Source organism: Silene latifolia, chromosome Y, assembly GCF_048544455.1.
Source record: "Silene latifolia isolate original U9 population chromosome Y, ASM4854445v1, whole genome shotgun sequence".
Taxonomy (NCBI): domain Eukaryota; kingdom Viridiplantae; phylum Streptophyta; class Magnoliopsida; order Caryophyllales; family Caryophyllaceae; genus Silene; species Silene latifolia.
The window spans coordinates 91,064,779-91,079,221 of NC_133538.1; positions in this window are offsets into that span (position 1 = coordinate 91,064,779).

Consider the following 14,443-nt stretch of genomic DNA (forward strand, 5'->3'; position numbering starts at 1 on the left):
TGTTTTTCGTTTATGACCATAAATCGCATGTTAAATTTACGTTATAGTCCTAAAATTTAAGTGTTTTATACGGATATTACCCCGCACATATAACCCGCGCTACTTGCCTTTTAGAGGCTCGGATCTCCTTTCCAATGCATGATTTTTTTCGTTTGGTGTAGGACAATGGTAATCAAATTGATTGAGCATTACCACACTTCATTTCTACTCCTTCTACACACGTCAAACACAATTAGCAAACCCTCCATTACCCTCTCTCATGTAAAGTATCACTAATCATGCAAATAAATTAAATGCAATGAAACAACACTTAAAGAAATGCAAAGTTATAGGGTTAGAATGTATAATTGGTAGTTTAGGGAGGACTCTACCAAACTACTCTCCTTGATAAGTTTTGTCAAGGGGGCAAATCTAGGACGTTGTTGATGTTGCGTAACGTCCCGTGGGAGTAAGCGAAAGCTTTTTCACATTTGTTAAATAAATCCCAAGAATACTTGGGTAGTCATAATCGAAGGGCATTGTATTTCCAACATAGAAATTGAATATCCGAACTTGGTAAATGGATGTTTAATTTCCGTTTTGGCATACAAATCAATCTAAATCCAACTCGACATCAATTACTTGATATTTGCATAAATAAACCGACTTGGCAAACTTTTAGTTGTTAGGTTAAATGTTTGGATGCGCATTCATGCATTTACCATTTTATCAACTTTGCACTTAGCAAGCACGATCGATCAGTAGAGGCAGCTTCCCAATACGTACCCTCGCCCCTTACTCAGAACCTTTGGATAGTGCACGACCCTATCCATGTCAATGAGAGTCATTCTAGCGATAGGATGCTAAAGGGGACACGCCTTATCTTTAGTAACTATATGAAGCACTGCTTTTTGGCTTTATTGACCGAGGTATAAAGTGGATTCGAACGGTTTCCATGGATACCATAATTGCTTGGTGGCGACTTCGAATATCTCTAGCACCATTTTAAGACCTTCACCAAGACGAAACTGACCTATTTAAAGCGATCCCGTCGAAGAATTTCTACGCCTCCAAACGTGGCTTCAATACCACTAAACGTCCACATATTGGATTGGCGTGTAGGTGGCCCATGTCTAGATATTGGCAAGACGGAATTCCATGAATTTTTGATCCTCTTGTCAAACTATCTTCATTTAACTAATGAAGTCAAAATTCAAGGCCTTATAGGGCGCTTCATGCATGTCGAAAAATGTGCCTAGACTCATATTTTCGAATAAGGATCAAGTATCTTTCAAGATACCAAGTTTGTCTAATGTATCATGGCATAGAAATTTGGTAGCTAAAACATTCTTAGTTAATAGAAAAGGAAAGGATTACTTATGTTCTTCATCAATAAAGATTACCTCTAGAAATCCTTCAAGTGGCTCGATTGTTAGAATGTGGGGAGCGTTTCCTCTCCACCATAGTTGATACAAAAATTGCTTTGCATGCCAATGTTCTTTGCCTTTTTGTGAGAGTGGACCCACTTGGTGCCTTGGTGTTTCCTTTTGTCCTAGCCATCCCAAAGAAAATGCCTTGAATTTCTTCAAACTTTGACAATATAGTATCGGTTAGTCTTGAATATGCTTGACAAGTCTTCTTCAATCACCAATTCAATATAATAATCAAACCAAATTGGGTATTTGCCCAATTCGAATTTCTCAAATCCTAGGTTTGGGTGAGTCAGTTTTTGGGTGATTTGAGTAGTTTGATGGCTAAAAAGTGATATTGGAGTTGATTAAATGTGTCAAAAACGAATTAGAAACAAATTTTGGGTGATTTGATTGAGTATTAAGTGATTTGTGTTATGGGAGATGGGTGTTTTTGTTTGAGAGGGAGGTATTATGTTTTCAAATTGGGGAAGAAATGAATTGGAGGAGAAGAAATCTCGTGTTTAAGCTCGTGGGGATTGAGAAGCTGGCCCGGATTACACCTTTGCCCGGGCGAGTTTCTAGGCAGATCTTGATTTTGCCTTTGGAGCCCGCCCTGGTTGACTCTCTGCTCGCCGAGGTTGTCTCCCTGCTCGGACGGTTTCAGCTCGGCTCGTCCGTCCTACTCCTCAGCTCGGACAGGATTCCGGGCAGCACTTGACTTTGCTTGTTGTCAACATATTGTTGGAGCCGTGTCCTCCAGTTAGTACGGATAACGTTATTGCACATACACTTGTACGGACAAGTGGGAGCTTGTTGGGGCTGGTGTCCTCTACAGTTAGTGCAATAACATTTAAATCTCTAAAAGGATCAAAGGGTATACTTTTGTATTATTATCAGTTGGTCCACGTTTATCAATAACGGTTGGCTTGCTAGATAAGTTTGACGTTATTGTCATACTGATGGCGGTGATCAACTGGTCCATAAAAGTCACACCTATAGGATACGTTTGAGAGATGTGACGGTATGAAAATACAGTCATGTTGATGCCTAAGTTGACTAAGCAGTTAGTCGGAGTTATTGACTAATAATTAGTCAAACGCGATGTTGAAATAATTATTTAATACGGATTAAATAATAATGGCTAAAACGAATTAAACGGTTAATTCGTAATTTAAATATAAACGATTATATTTAATTGATGTATATTGAATTAATTATACAATATTGTCTTTGTCGGACATGTATTAATATTTCGACTAAGTCATGTTACTAGTTGATATTTTAATAACCGATAACCGATGACGATTTATAATTAAAAACCCGTCGTATACATATTAGCGAGACGATTCGGACCTCGAGTTAAATGAGGAGAAAGTGGAAAGCCCACTTCCTCCCCTTGAGAACCCACGGACCGAACACAAGTGAACAAAAGGAGAGTTTTCTCTCCTTTTGCCCTAAATCATTTCATTTTGAAACAAAATTAGGTTTTTGAGAGCATTCTTCTCTGAAAAACCTAGATCTCACATCTAGCAAAATTCACACAAAACTCTCTCAATATTGCAAGTCAATTAGAGAGTATTTCTAGCACAAGGGGCATAGTCTCTGACGGTCTTGGGTGCAACGATTAGGAGGAAATCTACTTTGATTTCTGTTCTTAGGCCGCATTTCAAAGGACCCGAGGTTGATTCTTGTTCTTTATCGTTTCTCTATTGTTTTTCGTTTATGACCATAAATCGCATGTTAAATTTACGTTACAGTCCTAAAATTTAAGTGTTTTATACGGATATTACCCCGCACATATAACCCGCGCTACTTGCCTTTTAGAGGCTCGGATCTCCTTTCCAATGCATGATTTTTTTCGTTTGGTGTAGGACAATGGTAATCAAATTGATTGAGCATTACCACACTTCATTTCTACTCCTTCTATACACGTCAAACACAATTAGCAAACCCTCCATTACCCTCTCTCATGTAAAGTATCACTAATCATGCAAATAAATTAAATGCGATGAAACAACACTTAAAGAAATGCAAAGTTATAGGGTTAGAATGTATAATTGGTAGTTTAGGGAGGACTCTACCAAACTACTCTCCTTGATAAGTTTTGTCAAGGGGGCAAATCTAGGACGTTGTTGATGTTGCGTAACGTCCCGTGGGAGTAAGCGAAAGGTTTTTCACATTTGTTAAATAAATCCCAAGAATACTTGGGTAGTCATAATCGAAGGGCATTGTATTTCCAACATAGAAATTGAATATCCGAACTTGGTAAATGGATGTTTAATTTCCGTTTTGGCATACAAATCAATCTAAATCAAACTCGACATCAATTACTTGATATTTGCATAAATAAACCGACTTGGCAAACTTTTAGTTGTTAGGTTAAATGTTTGGATGCGCATTCATGCATTTACCATTTTATCAACTTTGCACTTAGCAAGCACGATCGATCAGTAGAGGCAGCTTCCCAATACGTACCCTCGCCCCTTACTCAGAACCTTTGGATAGTGCACGACCCTATCCATGTCAATGAGAGTCATTCTAGCGATAGGATGCTAAAGGGGGACACGCCCTTATCTTTAGTAACTATATGAAGCACTGCTTTTTGGCTTTATTGACCGAGGTATAAAGTGGATTCGAACGGTTTCCATGGATACCATAATTGCTTGGTGGCGACTTCGAATATCTCTAGCACCATTTTAAGACCTTCACCAAGACGAAACTGACCTATTTAAAGCGATCCCGTCGAAGAATTTCTACGCCTCCAAACGTGGCTTCAATACCACTAAACGTCCACATATTGGATTGGCGTGTAGGTGGCCCATGTCTAGATATTGGCAAGACGGAATTCCATGAATTTTTGATCCTCTTGTCAAACTATCTTCATTTAACTAATGAAGTCAAAATTCAAGGCCTTATAGGTCGCTTCATGCATGTCGAAAAATGTGCCTAGACTCATATTTTCGAATAAGGATCAAGTATCTTTCAAGATACCAAGTTTGTCTAATGTATCATGGCATAGAAATTTGGTAGCTAAAACATTCTTAGTTAATAGAAAAGGAAAGGATTACTTATGTTCTTCATCAATAAAGATTACCTCTAGAAATCCTTCAAGTGGCTCGATTGTTAGAATGTGGGGAGCGTTTCCTCTCCACCATAGTTGATACAAAAATTGCTTTGCATGCCAATGTTCTTTGCCTTTTTGTGAGAGTGGACCCACTTGGTGCCTTGGTGTTTCCTTTTGTCCTAGCCATCCCAAAGAAAATGCCTTGAATTTCTTCAAACTTTGACAATATAGTATCGGTTAGTCTTGAATATGCTTGACAAGTCTTCTTCAATCACCAATTCAATATAATAATCAAACCAAATTGGGTATTTGCCCAATTCGAATTTCTCAAATCCTAGGTTTGGGTGAGTCAGTTTTTGGGTGATTTGAGTAGTTTGATGGCTAAAAAGTGATATTGGAGTTGATTAAATGTGTCAAAAACGAATTAGAAACAAATTTTGGGTGATTTGATTGAGTATTAAGTGATTTGTGTTATGGGAGATGGGTGTTTTTGTTTGAGAGGGAGGTATTATGTTTTGAAATTGGGGATTGAGGAAATCCCGTGTTTAAGCTCATTGGGATTGAGGAGCTCGTCCGGATTACACCTTTGCTCGGGCGAGTTTCTGGGCAGATCTTGATTTTGCCTTTGGAGCCCGCCCTGGTCGACTCTCTGCTCGCTGAGGTTGTCTCCCTGCTCGGACGGTTTCAGCTAAGCTCGTTCGTCCTGCTCCTCAGCTCGGACGGGATTCTGGGCAGTACTTTAATTTTCTTACTGTCAACATATAACCCACGCTACTTGCCTTTTAGAGGCTCGGATCTCCTTTCCAATGCATGATTTTATTCGTTTATTGTGGGGCAATGGTAATCAAATTGATTGAGCATTACCACACTTCATTTCTACTCCTTATACACACGTCAAACACAATTAGCAAACCCTCAATTACCCTCTCTCATGTAAAGTATCACTAATCATGCAAATAAATTAAATGCAATGAAACAATACTTAAAGAAGTGCAAAGTTAGAGGGTTAGAATATGTAAAATTGGTATTTTACGGAGGACTCCACCAAAATCCTCTCCTTGTTAAGTTTTGTCAAGGGGGCAAATCTAGGACGTTGTTGATATTGCGCAACGTTTCGTGGGAGTAAGCGAAAGCTTTTTCACATTTGTTGAATAAATCCCAAGAATACTCGGGTAGCCATAATCGAAGGACATTGTATTTCCAACATATAAATTGAATATCCGAACTTGGTAAATGGATGTTTAGTTCCGTTTTGGCATGTAAATCAATGTAAATCCAACTCGATATCAATTAACTAGGAGAAAAAACCACTATCACGACTCAGTTATCGTGGCGGTTCTAATAGAAATGACGTGAAATACCCAATAAATTGGCGGGAACCCAATTTTTATGTATGTATGAGGTCTATTATGGTGGTTTATGTCAGAACCGACGTGATAACTGTAGATACTCAGTATCTGCACCTTCCAAAAACCACCCGATGATGATCGGACTGTAACGTGTTTTTGATATGCGTACGTGGATTGGCTATACATGAGACGGTTTGATGCACTACTCGGATATGAAAAATGATTTCAAAAGTTTTCTAACCTCATTTGCATTAAAATAACACTATTTAGAGTTAAAACCGTCTTCGGACCCAAAATCGACTCAGAAACACGCAACTCGAGACAACCTGAGTCAACCCAAAACCCGAATGTCAAAAATAATGCCATGAATGTGTTCATCATGTCATTTCCATTAAAATGACCCTAATTAGAGTCAAAACCGACATCGGGCCAAAAATCGACTCGAAATTCAAATCCCGACTCACACGGGTCAAACCCTAGTCAAGCACACAAAACACCTACCTCAAGTAACACCAAAGTCATCTTATTAGATGCCCATATTGTTACACGACATCTTATATAAATACCACATATCAACAATGGATGGAGAATAGGCCACGTCCAAATTAAAAGGGACAATAAACCCCATTGTATCACGAGGTAGCTCGCGCCTCAATGGGGTGTCTGCTTAGCCTCCAAGCAAACTCAACCGACCTACCATCCCACATTTCTCTATAAATACCAAACTTCACACCCCATAATTCTCATGCGAGAGTCCGCCCCCTCCTTCTCCCTTAAAATTCTAGACCCGACTGCCTAAGTCACAAAATCGACACGTGTTTACGACCTACCGATCGTAAACACAAGCCTTACACATATTGTTTGGTACCGTCGCCGTGCATTGGACCGACCCATTTGACCAACTTGATTCATTAATCCACATGTTTTCAACAACATATTTTCAACATATTTTCAAATCAAAATCCTTTTTTAAGGCACTCTTTTAAACTTCTTTGATCGCGAGTAGTCACAACGAGAAAACCGTCTCTAAAGTCGTATACCACGCAAACGTCAATACACGTAAGTTTGAGGGTGTAAACAACTCACTTATTTCACGTCTTTACTGTTTTCATGACTTTCTAAGCATGAACAATGCATAACACGATTCATATATAGGTTAGACGAGCCAAAACCGAGTTTTGGCCCGAGACAGGAGCTCCTTGCTATGCAGGGAGGCTCGCGCTTCTTGTGGGTGTCTGGGTCAGACTCATCCGTGTTTGTTCTCGTCATTCCTCATTATTTCTTTCTTATTTGTAATCGGTTTTGCCATTTCAAATGTTTTAATTCATTTTTATGATAAACATATTTTGACCATTACAAAAATCATCCTTGGTTCCTTATACCATGACGGTTTATTCAATGACTCGATGATATTATTGGTTAATTACTTGTAATGGGTATTTTAACACCCTTTTCTTTTATTTACTATTTTTCCCATTTGTTTACATTTGCAAATATATTAGTCATAATTCATAATCATCCTTGGTTCTTTATACCATGTCGCTTTAATCCGAGTACGATGATTAACTTGACTAATTACAAAGCAATGAACTTAACATGATTAGTTCAAATCAAGGATTTTACATTTTTATTTGTAAACTATACTTTTCAAACTTGCAAATCCGACAACGAATATTACTAATATTGTAGTAATTATTCCGAGTCATGCAAATCTTACTTGAAAATCATTTATTCACAAATACGGTTTTAAACAACCATTAAAACAACCAGGAGGCATCTCTTGGTTCGCCCCATGGCTCGCGCCCCAAGAGGCCCTCTGTTTCCATCTTTCAAAACCAGGCAGAGCCCTATATCTCGCCAATAGGCTCGCGCCTTAACAGGGCTGCCTGGCACTGTTCTGTCCCACTTTGGTACTTGTCTAGGACGATCCCGATTACGGTTTATCCGAATACGTGACATATCAGATTGACAAGTTTACGTTTTTTTACACTTTGTCATATGACACCCTTTTTCAATAAATGGATCGTGTTAAGCATCATAACCCGAACTTGGTAAATGGATGTTTAATTTCCTTTTTCACATGTAAATCAATCTAAATCCAACTTGACATCTTATGCTTGATATTTGGATTAACAAACCGACTTAGAAATCTCACATGTTAGGTTAATACTTTTGGATGTGCAAATATACATTTACACCGTTTTATCAACTTTTGCACTTAAACAACCACGATCGATCAGTAGAGGCCGCTAACGCAGGCGGGATTGGGTGTCCAATTAAAGGGCTTCCCAATACGTACCCTCACCCCTTACTCAGAACCTTTGGATAGTGGATGGCCTTATCCTGGGCGTACGAGAGTCATTTTAGGCATAGAATGCTAAAAGAGGGACGAGTTCTTATCTTTAGTCCCTATGTCAAACACCGCTTTTTGCCCTGATTGACCTAGGTATAAAGTGGATTCGAACGGGTTCCAAGCATCCCACAAATGCTTGGTGGCGACTCCGAATATCTCTACATCGTTTCGAGACCTTTACCGAGACGAAACCGACCGATCTAAAGCGATCCAGTCGAAAGAATTTTTACGCCGCCGAGCGTGGCTTTCAAAAGACCGATGCATGTCCACAGATTGGCTTGGTGTGCAGGTGGCCCATGGCCGCAGATCGGTAGGCGGCCCATGTCCATAGTTTGGCGACTCCGTTGGGGAAAACTAGGACACTTGTGTCTTTGTGATCCTTAGAGGTGAAACTCGAACGAGGTCGTGGTTAAAGTGCATTAATTGATATTACGGTCATAAGTCGGGTTCCTTGTCCGGGCCCACAACCTAAACCTTTTCGACCAATTGGCTCATCTCGTCGGCGTGAGTTTTCTCATCCCCGCGATTCGAATCCCGATTGAGTCAAGCATACCATTGACGTTACACATTTCTGTTTCATCAAAGAGCTTTCTTCACTTTCGAGCACGAGGCTAGGGCACCCTCCTTATACATTTTGTTTGGGTTGGTATCCCTCTCGCAAATCGAGGTTTGATTGCTTGGTGTGTAACCCACCCTCTTAAGCCAAAACCCGTGTCAGCATTATGCATAATATAATGAACTGTGAGTGCTTATGTGCTACTTGATCATAAGTCCTTCCATGTCATTTTCAAACTTTCAAAAACACCTTTTCGCGCCGTTATAATGGCCATTTCAAACCTTGGTCTTTCGCCGACCGTTGCACGCCTTTCTACGCCGTCACAATGACAATTTTCAAACTCAATTTTTATAACCATTTCAACACGCCTTTATACGCCATCGTAATGACGATTTTCAAACCCGGTTTTTTACAACCATTTCAACACGCCTTTCTAGTATGTCGTAATTACGATTTTCAAACCCGGTTTTTACAACCATTTCAACACGCCTTTCTAGGCTGTCTTAATGACGATTTTCGAACTTGGTTTTTATAACCATTTCAAAGCACCTTTTTATGCTGTTATAATGGCCATTTCAAAACCCGATTTTTATAACCAATTTCAAATGCACCTTTTCATACCGTTGTAATGACGATTTCAAACCTTGGTTTTCACAAACCATTTCAAAATACCCTGTTACGTCGTCATAATGGCCGTTTCAAAACTCGGTCTGCCGCCGACCGTTGCATTCTCAAAGCACCCTTTTATGCCGTCTTAATGACGAATTCTACCCTCGAATTTTCGAAATTCGAAATCAATTTTCAAACTAAATTGTTATTCAAACCCTGATAATGATGATTTCAATCTTTGCATCTTTCCAAATTTCAAATCTCGTTTTCGAAATCAAAATTGGCTTTTCTAAACCGTTGTAATGACGATTTCAATTCTCACAATTTTCGATTTGCAAACCGTCGTTAGAAGGTTAAAACTGTTTTCTAACCCGTCGTAATGACGAATTCAACCCTCACGATTTCCAATTTCAAATCTTGAAAACGAATTTAACCGTTTTCAAATTCCAATTCAAATCAAATCATTGGAAGGCCAATTTAACCGCTTTCAAATTCAAATCAAAAATCAAATCATTTGAAAACAAATTTAACAGTTTTCAATTTCAAAGTCAAAATCAAATCTTTGAAAACAAATTTAACCGTTTTCAAATATCAATTCAAAATCAAATCATTTGAAAACAAATTTAACCGCTTTCAAATTTCAAATTCAAATTTCAAATCTTTGAAAAGAAATCTAACCGTTTTCAAATTTCAAATCCAATTTCAAATCATTTGAAAACAAATTTAACCGTTCTCAAATTTCAATTCAATTTCAAACCATTTGAAAACAAATCTAACCGTTTTCAAATTTCAATTCAAAATTAAACCATTTGAAAACAAATTTAACCGTTTTTAAAATTTCAAATTCAAAGTCAAATCTTTGAAAACAAATTTAACTGTTTTCAAATTTTCAACCCAATTTTAAATCCTTTGAAAACAAACTTAACCGTTTTCATGGCCATTGTGATGACGATTCCAAATTATTCGATTCTCGAATTTTCTAATCCGTTATTCATAATTTCAAAAATCGTCTTTGGAAACAACACTTTGTTTTCAGAGCCGCCGCAATTTCAACTCAAACTGTCTTTTGAAAACAAACCTAAGACAATAATTTCAAGTGACCGACTTTTGAAGATCCTTACTCTTCGGCAACCGTCCATAAAACGACAAATGGATCTTTTTGAAAATTTCTATTTTCGAAAATTTCAATCCACCTTTCTGATTCAGCCTCGAGTCGATTAGAGTCCAGTCAATTTCGATTCAAGTCGTCTCGATAACGTCGAGTCTCTGCCGAAGTTAGTACCTAAATCCTGGTCTAGGTCGTGTCGCCTAATTGTCGAGACATCTTCAATGGCGTTAGCAGAGTGAACACATGTTGGGTTTTAAATCTGAATTTCCTCTACTTACGGATTAAAGGTCAAGTTTGTGTACATGTCTTGTCCAACGGCGTTACGCCAGCAACAAACTTCCAAATCATGTCAAAAGTCGTCTGTCTAGGCATCGCTATGCCAAAGTCGACACTAGAGTCTAAATTCAAGTCATGCACTAAGAGTTCAAACACAAGAGGTCATTCATGATCTTTAATGAACTCGTAACCTAGTCACATCGTCGCGTCTTCATGACATAAATGTCTTTTTTACATATATGTCTCACTTGCCTTTGTTTGTGTAATACCTTGCCAAGACAAGTTATAACACCTATCGTCATGTCAAATAGGAATCCCTTGGGTGCTATCGATTGTCAACCAGGAACTCAAGAAGCTGATCCATCTGCATCCACCATGACTCCTGCTGAAACCAACAACATGGTCCTTCGACTCCTAGCTACCGTGGAAAACTTGAGCACTCGTCTCTCCCAGGTTGAGGACAAAATGGCAACATAGATTTTTCCCTCTTCTGATATTGAGGAAAGGGTTAAGCTCTGTGAAAGCCGGCTACTTGCCATCAACCAAACCAAAACCAGACGACCTCATAGGTCCTTCCCTTATTTGGGTATGTCTTATGCCACAGCCTTGGAAAGGCTAACCTCCCAGGTAAAGCTTCAGCTGATTGGTCCAACTCCAGACCCTTCACCACACAAGCGAGGTCAAAGATGGGATGGAAACCTCTTTTGCCAATATCACCAAGGTCGTGGACACGATACCGAAATGTGCCTCCCTCTAAAAGGTGTCATCCTTAATATGATTGAAAAGGGTGAATTACCACAACCTCCCTCAACAAACAACAAAATCAACCCTCCAGAAAACCCAGTTGGACACAGTCGGGAATCTTCCCTAGACTGCTCTCACCTCATTTCTCCTAACGATGAGAAAATTCATGCAATTGATGATGATGGCATACAAAGCGGTATAATAATGCTCTCCGTCTCTATCAACAACATATTCTCAAAGCTGCAAGTGGGTATCAATGATTTGAATACCCGGGTAGCTAATTTGGAGGAGAGGTTTGGTAGTACCAAAAATGAACATGACCACCAAGGAGAAGACCAACCCTTGATTCACCAACCAACAAATGCTAAAAATGAGGAGTCATCTGATGGTTCCCACATCCTTGAACGCACAAACAAAGAACATGAAATCACCTCACCAAAATCCCCTTCAAAATACCTAGCAACATCCCAATAACTTCCAATTGACAATAACCCAATCCTGCTTCCGCCCAGGATTGATAAAAAGAACAATAAAACTCACAAAAACATCCCAAAAAACACCAATGTTGGAACCATTGGAAAACATCAAAGGGTATTCACAGATCTGTGAATAACATATGGTACCGCTCTGGAGATACTTGATTCAGAAGGAATGCTGCAACCCATTGGTCCGACTTCAGACCCACCTGAACACAAAAAATCCCATTTCTGGAACCCTAATGCCTATTGCCTATATCATCAAGGTAAGGGCCATGACACCGAAGCCTGTCTCAAACTCAAGAATGCCATTCAAGATATGATCGAGGCTGGCAAAATCATAATTGCACCTCTTAGTCAAGATAATCCTCATGGATGTCTTAAGTCAAATAGCAAGGTTGAACGTTTTCAAAGGACATTCACTAGGCTCAACACAACCTATGCCGCAACTCTTCAAAAGCTCATGACTGAAGGGAAGCTCCAACCAATCGCGCCCACCCCGGACCCGTCTGAATGCAATAAAAGCCGTTTGTGGGACGGCAGTGCCTATTGCCAATATCATCAAGGGAATGGTCATGATACCGAAACATGCTTCAAACTGAAACATGTTATTCAAAATATGATCGACAACAATGAACTGGTAGCTTCATTCCTGTGCCAACCATGTGATGATGACAACCCTAATGAACATCTGTTTCTGTAAGGAGATGAAAGCCTCATTGACTATTGTCCTCATATCATCCCCAACAACGAGAGTGAAGTCCTCAAGTGGGTCAACGCTCAAGTCCAGACATTGAAGCCGTTGGGAGTCTCGAAAGAGACCTTCGAGGAGGAACATGATGATTAGGAGTTCGTATCTACGATTAAGTCCGAGTTCGAGTCCGAGTCTTAAGCTTTCTCATATCTATCCTAGTGTCTGTCCTTTTATTCCTAAGTGACAAACTGGGGGATGTCCCCATGATTCACATGTATTCATCGAGTCTGTACTAACATCTTATTTATCTAAATAAAAGCACGATTTCCAACTATCATATATTCTCCCCTTTACCATTTCCCATTGACAACGAAAATTGATTTGAGAATTGATTTAAAGCAAACAATATGTTCCAATTCAATGTGACTACACTCGAGAGACGTTCCGTACCGAGTAAGCAGAGGACTCGAAACTCCGTGTCCATTCTCTTTACCTATTCCATGTCTGGCAATAGAAACTTTTCATTAGCACCCAATTTAGAACGAGCTTCTATCAAAGGGATCCAACGACAAACCTAGATAACAAACCAGGACATCCCCTTGTTCATGTTCAATGACGGAAGGCAAGCCCGTTCCCCACAAAAACATCTCATCACCAATTATCAACCTTTCACCAACGGGTACATCCCCGTCCGCACCTTTACCTGCCTTGAACGAAGGACGGCAAAGAACCAATAAATCAAAAGCTAAAGCTCAAGGCCAAAATCAAAGGCCCAAGCCAACATCCATTTACCCAAAGTCAAAAGCGATAGGCTAAAATCGAAGGCCCTTGCCAACGTCCATTCAGCCAAAGCGAAAGCCAAGGCTAATGAAAAAAAAAAAAAAAAATAATAGTGAAATTCAAATTCGCTATTTTCACAAAATTCAAACGACGGAAATTAAAACCGTCATTTTTCTCAAAAACAAAATAGTGAAGTTCAAATTCGCTATTTTCACAAATTTCAAAACGACGGAAATTAAAACCGTCATTTTTTCTCAAAAACAAAATACTAAAGTTCAAATTCGCTATTTTCACAAATTTCAAAACGACGGAAATTAAAAACAGTCATTTCCTTAAAAACAAAATAGTGAAGTTTAAATTCGCTATTTTCACAAAATTCAAACGACGAAAGTTAAAGCCGTCATTTTCAAATCAAAATACAAAATAGTGAAATTTAAAGTTCGCTATTTTCACAAATTCCAAACGACGAAATGCAAAACCATCACTTTAAAAAACATGAAATAACGGAATTCAAAATTCGTTATTTTTCCACAGTTTCAAATGACGAAATTCAAAACCGTCACTTTTCAAGAAAATTAAATAGCGAAATTCAAATTCGTTATTTTCCCACAATTTCAAATAACGGAACTAAACCGTCACTTTTCAAACTTCTGACCAACAAGTCTAACACCAAAATACAAAGTCCAGGACCAACAAGTCCGAAGCCAGGACCCATGAGTCCAAAACACCAAGTACAGGACCAATAAGTCCAAAGCACAGTACCAACAAGTCCAACACACCAAATTCCGGACCAACAAGTCCAAAACACCAAACACTAAAACCTCAACAAAAACTCTTTCACCCCTAAGTCCTTCTACAGGCTGTTACAAGGAGACTTATCTAGGATCCTGGGGATTCCCCTAAAGATCATAACCAAAACTGCTTCACCCCTAAGTCCTTCTAGAGACTGTTGCAGGGAGACCTATCTAGGCTTCTGAGGATTCCCCCTCAAGCTCGTAATATCAAACCTTAACCATTAAGGTCCAGCCATGGAAATCTGATCC